The 11,199-nt window shown below is 33.9% G+C and overlaps 1 long non-coding RNA gene across 1 annotated transcript; it reads left to right on the forward strand.

Annotated features, from left to right (window-relative positions):
* Positions 1–7,517: 7,517 nt before the first annotated feature.
* Positions 7,518–10,708, forward strand: LOC116421478. Its single transcript, XR_004231850.1, has 2 exons — positions 7,518–7,948; positions 9,310–10,708. It is a non-coding gene; the product is annotated as an uncharacterized LOC116421478 (long non-coding RNA).
* Positions 10,709–11,199: the final 491 nt, after the last annotated feature.

An 11,199-nucleotide genomic window follows, 5' to 3' on the forward strand; every position in this document is an offset into this window, starting at 1 on the left:
AAATATATCCAATATAGAAACTACACTAAAGATGGATTAAATGGTTAGGTGCTTCAGATGCTTCTATTTCTGGGTAACTTTTTGCCAATTGCATTATGCTAAAGAATATTGCAGAGCATGAGTGCCATCTAACTATCCACACAAGAGAAAATAAGTAAATAAAGAATATTTATTGACCAGGTCAGTTTGCAATTGTATAGGCAACTATAAAGTTGATTTATCAATACATATATAACTCCTGCCTGAAGTATCTAACATTAGTCTCTATCATGGAACATAGGTCATTCACTCACTCTGTCTTGGGAAAAAGAATTAACTTGCCCTTTGCTAGAAGGTTAAGGTTAATAGAGAATAACCACTGTTAAATATCTATACTCAAACTCTCATGTCCCTAAAATTAATGCTGTTGAAGTGAAACATCTCTTATATACCATATTAGCACTTAAATCTGTAATGTTCTTTGTTGAGATTTTCTTGGGGTCTCTGGAGGCAGCCTTCATTTCAGTTCAGTAAACACCACCAGAACAGCCAGGTGTTAAAGTCCAAATCCTTTATTATCTCTTTCAGTCTTGTCTCCTTTTCTGGGGCCTGCTTAGCTTTCTTATAGTCCAGATCCTTAATTATCTCCTTTCTGGGGCTGAGCAGCTTTCTGGAGAGCCTTTCAGTCTGGCTTTGGTCTTTCTTAGTGGGGGAAGTGCAGGAGTCCAGGCCAGCCACCAGGAAGATTGAAGATTGAACTGAATTTCGCCTCTTGGTTCTAAAAGCTTAAGCTCCTGCCTCCAGTCCTTTGCCTTATCTCCAAATGGCTCTGAATGTCCCTGACTGAGGCTTCTTGCTTATATGCCTCACACTGAGTACAAACCAATCATTATATCACTAGGAAAGCATTATTTGTTTAAATCAATGCTAAACTAGATTTAACCATTGTCTCCTCACTTCCACTTAGTACTTTGTTTCAAGTTCTGACCCATAACATTTCCTTGTAGGATTAAATCAATCATACTGAACCATGCTAAATTAGATAATTATTGTCTCTATCAATTCCATTGACTTAGTACCTTGTAAGAATCCTTTGTTTGAAGTTCAGAGTTCTGGCCCATAACACAAATCCTGACAGCTGGGCTTCCATTTACACAGTTAAATAAGTTTACATTTAGAATGATACAAATTTAGATTTCTAACATAAACATTTAATTAATTATAAAGCAAAAAGAAAAAATCACAAGTATCCTTTTATCAAAGCAAATGTAGGAATGTTAAATATATAGTCCCTTATTAGGGAATGGTTAAAATATAATATTCAAGGAGCAGCTAGGTGGGGCAATAATTAGAGTTCCAGCCCTGAAGTCAGGAGAACTTGAGTTCAAATTTGATCTCAGACACTTAACACTTCTTAGTTGTGTAACCCTAGGCAAGTTACTTAACTCCAATTGCCTCAGCAAATATATATATATATATATATATATATATATATATATATATTCATTATATTTGCATTATGTATAATGCAAATGTAATGAAATAATAAAATGAAACAGTTTCAGTGGAAACTACTATGAATTGATGTACAGTAATGTAAGTAGAACTAGGAGAACAATTTTATAGAAACATAATAAAGATAACATTGAAGTTATGATATGATATGATAAATATGATAAATGATGAATTGAGAGGACTGAGGGTGAAATATTCCATCTTCCTCTAGCTAGAGAGATGATGGATTTAAAATGAAGAAAATATTCTTTCTTGGACATGTCCAATGAATAAATTTGTTTTGTTGGACTATGCATATTTCTCAAAAGACTTTCTTTTTCATTTCTTTAAAGTGTTCAATTCTTGGATTGGTGAGAGCGAAGGATAACAAATGTGTATAAAGCAAATATATAATTTTAAAGAATAATGAATACCTCACAATCTATACATAAATCTGGATCATTTTATCCTACTAATTCACTGAGGGGAACAAACACACGCTTAGAGAAACTTGGCAAGGAAGCATAAGAGGGAGGAAATCCATAACTCATAACATTGAGCTGCAGGAGTTGATGTCCTTGATTTTTTTTTCAGGAATATCCGCACCACACAAACCTACTTCTCCTCCAACCTTTCCTGCTGATTCTCAGGGCTGATGGATAAATTCTATTATCTATTCTTGAACTGATGAGACATTAACAAACTGGCTCTAAAACAAGCTCATTTGGCACTTCACTCACCAGGACTCACTTTCCTATCATTTGATTTCAGCATTTCTTCCTTTATAGTAGAATAGGTTCAAATTCTTCCTTTACACTTTCCTACTTTTCACTTCAACAACATGCTATTGTTGTTGTTTTCCATCTTTTATTCTCAAAAAAGGATAATGATGTCATGAGAGTGATGTTTTGACTTGACCCAGGATGTAACTTTTCTAAATTGCCTGGGCAAATATTTATTTAATGTATATGGACTAGATAAGAATCGAAATTTACCTAATTGGCCTAATATATCATCGCAAAAATATCACTCAGGAAGGGGAAAACTCTCAAAGTTTCTGGTCAGAACAGAAAGCAATTGCTATTTGCACTTCCGCAAAGCCATCAAAACCAAGTTGGGAATCAAATGACAAGCATTTCTGAGCAGCTTCACCTCTCTCACACTCCAGGGGGCAACAAAGAGCAATATCTGGAACAAAAGTACTCTTCCAAAGAATTTCCTTCTTAATTCAGTCAATTTAATTCAGCTAGTCAACTAGCTACTGAAGCTTTCTTATCAGAAGTTGATTTGTTCACATAGACTTTGATAGCTGATTTTCTACTCCTTGCTGAGAATCTCCTCATCTCCACACATTTGACTCTTTAAAGCAGACTTCTTCAACTTCTTTATTATGCACTCAATGGCTTAAATTAATGCCTTTTAGTACTTAGTGGCTCATCTTTCACTTAAAAAGTAAAAATTCACTTACTCTCCCTTCTGCAATCAGAAGTCTTTATTTAATCTTCCCATAGACTTCAATTATATGATTTTTTGGTTTCATTTTACCATCTTGAGTTTTAAGAGAGTTACATGCAAGTGAGTTACAAAACCATAATACCTTGCTTTTTTTGTCAGTTCTTACGAAGGTCTTCCCCAGTCTGTATCTTTGAAAATTTTTTATTCACTTATATTTGATTTTAAAAAACTTTTTATTCACACTTATATTTGATTTTTTAAATAAAAAGTTCTTATTCTGCCTCTCCTAACAGCCAAAATGCTCACATACAGGGAAGTTATTATCATCTTATGTTTTATGCAGGCTAATTTAAGCCCTTGCTATTTATTTCATAGTTCATTATCTATCCTACACTCCTCATATCCCATCTGAAAACTATTTTTACACATAGATTTTCTCAATTTTTATTAAACCGAAGTTCTTCATTGTTGCTTTCAGGTATCACATTGTTGTCTTAGGAAGGCAGTAATAATTCAATCAGTTACTTCATAAGAATTTTTTAAGCATCTGCTATGGGCCAAACACTATGCTAAGTGCTGGGGATGTGAGGAACAGGAAAATGAAGTCCCTAACCTCAAGAAACTCTTAATGTAATGAGGAAGACCAAATTCAAATAAAATTGTACAAAAAAGCTATATACAAGATAAAAAGGACATACTCAACAGAGAAGAGGTATTAGAATTAAGTGGGTTTGGGAAAGGCTTCTTGTAGAAGATGGGTTTTTACCTAGAACTTGAAGAAAGTCAGGAATTCTAGGAGGCAGGGATGAGGAAGGACATGCCCATATCCAGGCATGGGTGACAGTTGGTAAAAATGTCTAGAGATTAAGAAGCTTATTTAAGGAACAACATGCAGGCCAATGTCACTAGATTGCATAGTACAAGGTAGCAGGAGAGGGAAGGTCTAAGGCAGTGGTTCTCAAAGTATAATCTAGAGAATCCTGGGGATCTCTGAAACCCTTTTAGAGGGTTTACAAATTCAAAAATAGTTTTTATTTCCAATATGGTAAATATCTATAAATATAATCCAGATAAACAAAAACACTTTGGAGAGATCCTCAATAATTTTTAATAGGATAAAGATGCTGAAAACAAAAGTTTGAGAACCACTGGTCTAAGGAAACAAGATAGGTTGGTTATGAAGGGTTTTGAATACTAATTAGAGGATTTTACACATTTTATCTTGAAGGTAATAGGAAGCCACAGTTTATTACTGAAAAAGAGATGGCATAGTCAGATCTGGGTTTTTAGAAAATCACTTTGGCAACTGAATGGTAGATGGAATAAAGCAGGAGAGAAATGTGGCTGATAGACTAACCAGCAAGCTATCCAGGATTATTTGCAGTTGTCCAGGATTGAGAAGATGATGGCCTCTACCACTGTGATGACAGTGTCAGAAGAGAGAAAGATATTACAAGGATGAAATTAATAGGCTTTAGCAATAGATTGGATATGGAGAAGAAGAGACTGAGGACTCTAGAATGACAAGTAAATTACAAGCCTGAAGACCTAGGAGGATGGTGGTTCCCAGTTATAGGAAAGTTTAGAATGTAGGCAGATATGGTAGAAAAGATAATTTGTTCATTGAGATACATTGAGTTTAAGATGTCTATAGGATGTCTAGTTTGAAATGTCTAATAGGCAATTGTAGATGAGAGACAAAGTCAGAAGAAAGCTGAATAAGTAGATTTGAGAATCATCAACACAAAAATATTAATTGAATACTGGGAATTAATGAGATCATCAAGAGAAATAGTAGAGAAAAGAGATGAGGTCCCAGGACAGAACTTGAAGGAATTTGGATGAAGATCCAGCAAAGGATATTGCAAAGGAGTAGACAGATAGGGAGGAGGAGAACCAGCAGAACATAGTGCCCCAAAAACCTAGAGAAAAAAAGAATATCAAGTAGCAGTGGGTGATTGACAATGTCAAATTCTATAGAGAGATGAAAAAATGAGGATTGAGGGAAAAAATCATCAGATTTGACAATTAAAATATTATTGATAATTTTGAAAGAACCATTTCAATGGAATGATGAAGTTAAGAGTTGAAAAATAGAGAGTTAAGAAAAGAGTGAGAAGAAAGAAAAAATTAAAAAGTATAAAGGAAAGATTGAAGATAAATGAGAGAGTAGGGGTGATAAAGGGAACAATATCCTAGAGGAGATTGCTGTGTAAGTAGAGGGATTTGTCTTGGCAAGGAGAAAGTTTATCATTTATGAGAGCCAGGGAAGAAGGACAGAGTAGCAGAAGGCTACTGAATGCTATGAGTTGAGAAGAAGAGGGAGTTCTTGGTGAATGGTCTCAATATTTTTGGTAAAATATGAGGCAAGATTCTGAATTGAGATTGTTTGGAACAGATATTGTAGTGATAAGAATAGTGAATTAATTAGGGAAATATAAAAGCATTGTCTAACAGCTGTGAGAACACAATTAAGATAAAGTACCATAAATTTGTAGTATACCTAGTCAAATTAACTGTGATTTTCTCCATCTTCATTCAGTAGCACATCAATAGGAATGAAGGCAACAGGTGGTGTGAGTGATCTTTCTGAGGCTTGGAAGACACAATCAGAAATATGATAAGAGGGCAAGAGCCTCAAAAGAAGAGGACAGTATAGAATTGAAATAGTTCACCAAGGAATCATGATGAGAAAAGAAGAGGAAAGTGTCACTATACCTCTAAGACTGGGGGATTGAGATGTTGGAGATCAGGGTATAGATAAAGATCTGGATTTGGCATTTAAAGATATAAGAAGTGGAAATCCAATAGATTATGAACAGATAAGTGATAATTCATGCACATGGAAGTGGCGCATTTGTGTGTGATGATAAAACCATTTTTATATATGGCTAAGGTGGGGTAGAGGAAGAAGTTTTGGCAAGTTAGTAAGTTGATGAACTGGTAGTTTAAAATAATATCAATGTATTTAATGAAGTTCCTGTTATTAAGAACAAGAATTGAGAAGATAAAGATTGTGAGCTAGGTATTAAACTCATAAAAGAAGGAAGAGTAGTGTCATGGAGGTCTATAGACAACAGGTATCAGGATTTTGATTGGTTAATAGATGTTACATGAACCCCAAAGAAGGGAAGTTAATGAATCATGGTGATGGTGATAGGAATCTGGAAGTAGCAATGAGGAACACAGAATATTTCAAACCAATGAGTTGAAAAAAATGAATGATAGTGTAACCAGTACTGAGTGGCTAGGAAGACTGTATCATCAGGAAGGAATTAGGTCCCCCTAATACTTAGAAAACAAAAAGAAAAGGAAAGGAGAACATTTAAAAACCAGTCTGTTGCTTATGGAGCAGGCATTCAAGAGGGAATAAAGAAATAATTTGCCTTTGTTTGAGATTTTGGTGACAGGTAGATTGAGGGGAGTAGCAATAAAGAATTGGGAAATAAGGTATTGAAAATGAGATTTAAATGATAACCTGAGGAAGTTCAAAATCTCTGGGATGGATAGGATATGAAGAAGTGTGAATTTGTTTTGGGACTCCTATATATTTTGTAAATAAGATCTTTCTCAGAGATATTTGCTTCAAAGATCCCTTCCCCATTGTTTCCCTTTTAATCTTAGTTTTATTAAATTTGCGCAAAGAACTTTTAAATTTTACATGATCAAAATTATCTGCTCCCTGGTCCTCTCTATTCCTTTTGAATTTTTCTCCTATCCTTAGATCTAATAGGCAACTTTTCCCATGTTTCTCCAATTTGTTTATTATGTTACTCTTCTAAGTCATGTATCAATTTGCAGCTCATATTTGTATAAGGTGTGAAGTATTAGACTATACCTAATTTCTTTCATAAAACTATTCAATTAATTTTTAAAGTAGTATATTTTAAAGAAATTTTAATTTTTATCAAAATTTATACTTGAGATATGATATATAGTAATTTTCTATTAGCCAGAATGTGAGTAATCAGATGATTGTTTTTTGCTTATATTAAATAAAAAGAAGTTACTATATAAAGATCTGAATGCTCTTTAAGTTTGTAAAAATGAACTCCTCTATAGAATTTATGTGCAAAAATAGATTATAGCAAAAAATATTTAAGAATAATATCACATTCAGTTATACAATAAAAGGCCTTTTTTTTTTACTCTGGCATACTATTTTTAGGATGATATAGTAAATTCTTTTCTCTAGGCCTTAGTTTCTTCATCTGTAAGATAAGAGGGTTGAATTAGTTTTAAAGGCCCTTCTCTTTCTGACATTCTCTGATTCCGAGAACAAAAATGAGTAAGAAAACCTACTGGTAGAATTCCCTGTGTTCTCATAAAGATACTGCCACCTTGTGTGAAAATATAAAACAGCCATAAAAAGATGCAATATTTCTTTCAGTGCTTAATGAATCTGGATTCCTAGAAAATCCCTGGATTATTTCTTGGCGTTTTTATTTTCCACATTTAAAAGAGGTGGAAAGTGAGAAGAAATACATTCTTTATTATATAGTTAGCTAGATGTTCCAAATTGACAATTAAAACTGCTATATCTCCTACATTGTTTGTGTGCTATACTACACTTTATATAATAAAATTATTTTCTTCTGACTCTGGTGTGTCTTTGTTCATATTTTTCCCCTTCAAAAAAAAGTGTAGCAAGTTTTCAGTTTTCCCTTCATATAAGTTAAAAACAACAACAACAAAACTGGTATCTGATTACTGAGTACAAACTTCCAGCTGTTGCCATTTTAAAGATGTCAGCTTATCACAATGTGGGTGTGAATAGGCAGCATTTTCCATGCTGTCTCTAATTAAGCATATGTATATATAAGCAGAGAGAATCAAGGGCTTCTTTGCTGGTGTCGATAGGCTGGCTCATTGTAAAGGCAGAATTAAGAAGAGATCGAGAGGGAGACAGCTGAGTCCTCATTATAATGGAACAGAGAGGCAATGAAGGACTGGTGTTCCTGAGCAATTTTTCCTTTGTCTCTGCAATCGTCCTCCCTAATTTTGTGTGGGAAAGAATTTGGTAAGTTGGGATATGATATAAGATGCTTGAGATATTAGAACAGAGCATCCAAAAGCATCTGGTAGTGGTATCTGGGTGATGAGTTCAGCAAGAGGTACTTCTTTGATATGTCTTGAACTCTTTCAACTTCTCTCAGCCTGTGTCTTGTAGCTTCATGTCCTGGACTTTCCCATCTATAATAATCAGAATAGAATGTTAAGAATTAGAGAGGACTATTGAAATCGTTTAATTTTCCAGGAGTAAAAATGAATCCTGGAGTTGTTTAAAATGCTCAAGATCATACAGCTGCTAAGATTGTGGCAGAGTTGAACCAAAACATAGTTCTTCTAAATCCCAAACAAGGTACTTTTTCCATATATCACAAAAATAGTGAGGAAAAAAGAATCATCTCTAGATGTGTCTAGTGAATGAATACTAGTCTACAACGAAGTCATCATCGTGACTAAGACTTTCCTAGAAAAAGTTAGAACCATTCTCTCTCCTACTTTTACTTCCAAATATGTCTCAGAAAAGTCACCTGAGGCATCTACCTACTACACAAGCTGCTCCTCTAACATAGTTTCTTCTCTAGCAGTTCTCAGAACTGAGTCTATCCTGAAGTTATCAATTGGGATCCCAAAAGTTTAATAGCATTACACAACACATTGAAAAAAGTATCTTATTTTATGGTGATAAGAGAACCACAAAGACCTATATGGAGATACTTTTTCTCCCAAATATGAAGGCCTCTAGAATTGAATAGATACATATTTGTTTCTGTAGAGAGAAAGATAGAGAATTAAAACAGTATGCTTTTTAAGTTCCTAAAAAATTTAAATCGACAAGTTAGAGGTATCAAAATTATAATGATGATGATGATGATAGCTATTATTTAAATAATGCTTTTAAGTTTGCCAAGTATTTTACAAATAATATTGATCCTGACAAATTGATGCTATTGTTGCCCCCATTTTATAGATAAGGAAACTAAGGCAGACAGAAGTTAAATGGTTTACCCAATTTACAACGAATATAAAAAAACCATGAGTTTGCTTAAATGTTTAAGTATCTGAAATATGCTATTATGAAACATCTAGTACAGTCAAAAACAAATATTTCTGAATTTATCCTAGCAGGCTAAGAAAGTATGATTGAGGCTAAATGAAACACAGACTCCTTAGCACAAAAGACATTTAAAATGTAAATAATACCAGAAAGCATTTGAGTAAGTGATAAATGAAGATGATTAGAATCAATTAGAGAAATGGGTCTGTGAAAAGTCAGTGAGTAGATTTTCTTACTCCAAAGTGCTATACTTGGTATCAAGAAGTCCTACATTGAAATTACCTTTCATACTAATTTTATGAATATACTTTCTTTAGTCTTCCAGATACCTGGATCTAGATGTGTATTAGAGCCAGCTTAAAAGAGTTCATGAGAGCTGAACTGTTAAATTTCCAGTGTGAACATTTGTCGTGAGTCTTTTCAATCATTTTTGGGTTTTCTTGGCAAAGATATTGGAGAGGCATACTATTATTTCCTCCTGCAGCTTATTTTATATATGAGGAATTGAAGCTAATTGAGTTAAGGGACTTGCCGAGGGTTATACAACCATCATGTCTCTGAAGCCAAATTTGAACTCGGGAAAGTGTTTTTTCTTCACTTCCAACCTAGTGCTCTATCAAGTGTACCATATAGCTGCCCTAATGTGAGCATTTATAGGGAATGAACAAGTACTATAAATAAGGTCTTGACTTAGTTATATTCATTGTCTAGACTTTTTTTTAAAAAAATGAAAAATGTTAATGCAGATTAAACTTAAAAAGTATGTTAAAACTTAAATTTATATGGCAAAAATTATCTTCCTTGAGTTCAAAAATACCTCTATTATCTAACTCTATAAAAGAAAAACAGGTTTTCCTGTGATAATCAAAAGGAGGAATTTCTCTTATTCATTACTGTCAAGATTCTTGTCAGAGTCCTTAAGAAGTTGATCTTTTACCTGAAAGATGGCTTCAGAAAGGGTCAAGGAATGGTTGATATGGTGGTTTGCTGCCTGGCAACTCCAGGAGAAATGCAAGAAATTCTTTGTGAAACTTGAGAAGCATATCAGCATCATGCTAGGAAATGGAATCATTTTCATGTGAATTGTTTTGGGAAGATTCTAAAGCTCACCTGGCAAGATAAGGTACCTAATCACTCAAACTCTACTGCACTGAGCAAACTCCAATGAGCAAGACATATTGTTTGAAGGTCAAAAGAATATTTGCCTATAAGCCTATTTTACAGACAACTCACACAAAGCAAGCACTCATATGGAAGTCAGAAGAAGGGATATATGAACATTTTCAAGGTCTCCCTGAAGAACTTTGTAATCAATTTTCTTTTATGGGAGACAGGACCATCCAGAAGATGGGCCTGTGCCAAAGGAGACACTGTACTCTAGGAGAAAATTAGAATTGCAGTAACTCAAAAAAAGATGAGATGAGCAAATTTAGAGACATCTTCATTACTATTTATGCTTTACTTGTGGTAGAGCCCGTACCTTGACCCCAAGAAAGTGATGTCATTTTGATCCTCTTCAAGAATAAAGGACAACAACCATCTGTTAGAGGCAGAATTTGAACCTTTGTTTCACATTGTCTCCAAATATTTTATTCATCTTTGTACTCCCATAGTATCTAACAGAGTGCCTTAGATATAACTGACATTCTCAATTTGTTAAATTAAATTTATGGTATTTCCAGTGAAAACAAATAAAGTTTGTTTTTCTAGCACTGATATCTGTCTTGTTAGGTGTCGTAAATGAATACAAATGTTTCAGCTATCACTATATTTTTTAAACTAGTTATTTGGCAAAGATATAAAAGCTGAAATTGATCCTGGCCCCAAACTGTCAAAATGCAAATTGAGACTTGATTAAGATGGATGTGTTTGCTCTGTTAGATCACTGGCAGGAAAAAGAATAAATGTTTATAGAGAAAATAATACCAGAACTATAAAATCTTTAGGTTAAAATGTAAAAGTTCAAGATAGTAAGAAACAATTTACCACAATGCAAGAAGGAAAACTCCACATCCCACAAAAAATAAACCATATATCATTTAATGATGGACAACAAAACCTACTATGCATATAACAACCTTAAAAAGGTCAATTTCAGTTACTTATATCTCCTGTCTGAACCCCACTCTCCTGTGGGATGAGAATGACTATTCAGTCATACAAGCCTACCATCATGAGGTGAAGAGAGAAGATGCCACGCCATTATA

This window comes from Sarcophilus harrisii, chromosome 2 (genome assembly GCF_902635505.1).
Source record: "Sarcophilus harrisii chromosome 2, mSarHar1.11, whole genome shotgun sequence".
Lineage (NCBI taxonomy): Eukaryota > Metazoa > Chordata > Mammalia > Dasyuromorphia > Dasyuridae > Sarcophilus > Sarcophilus harrisii.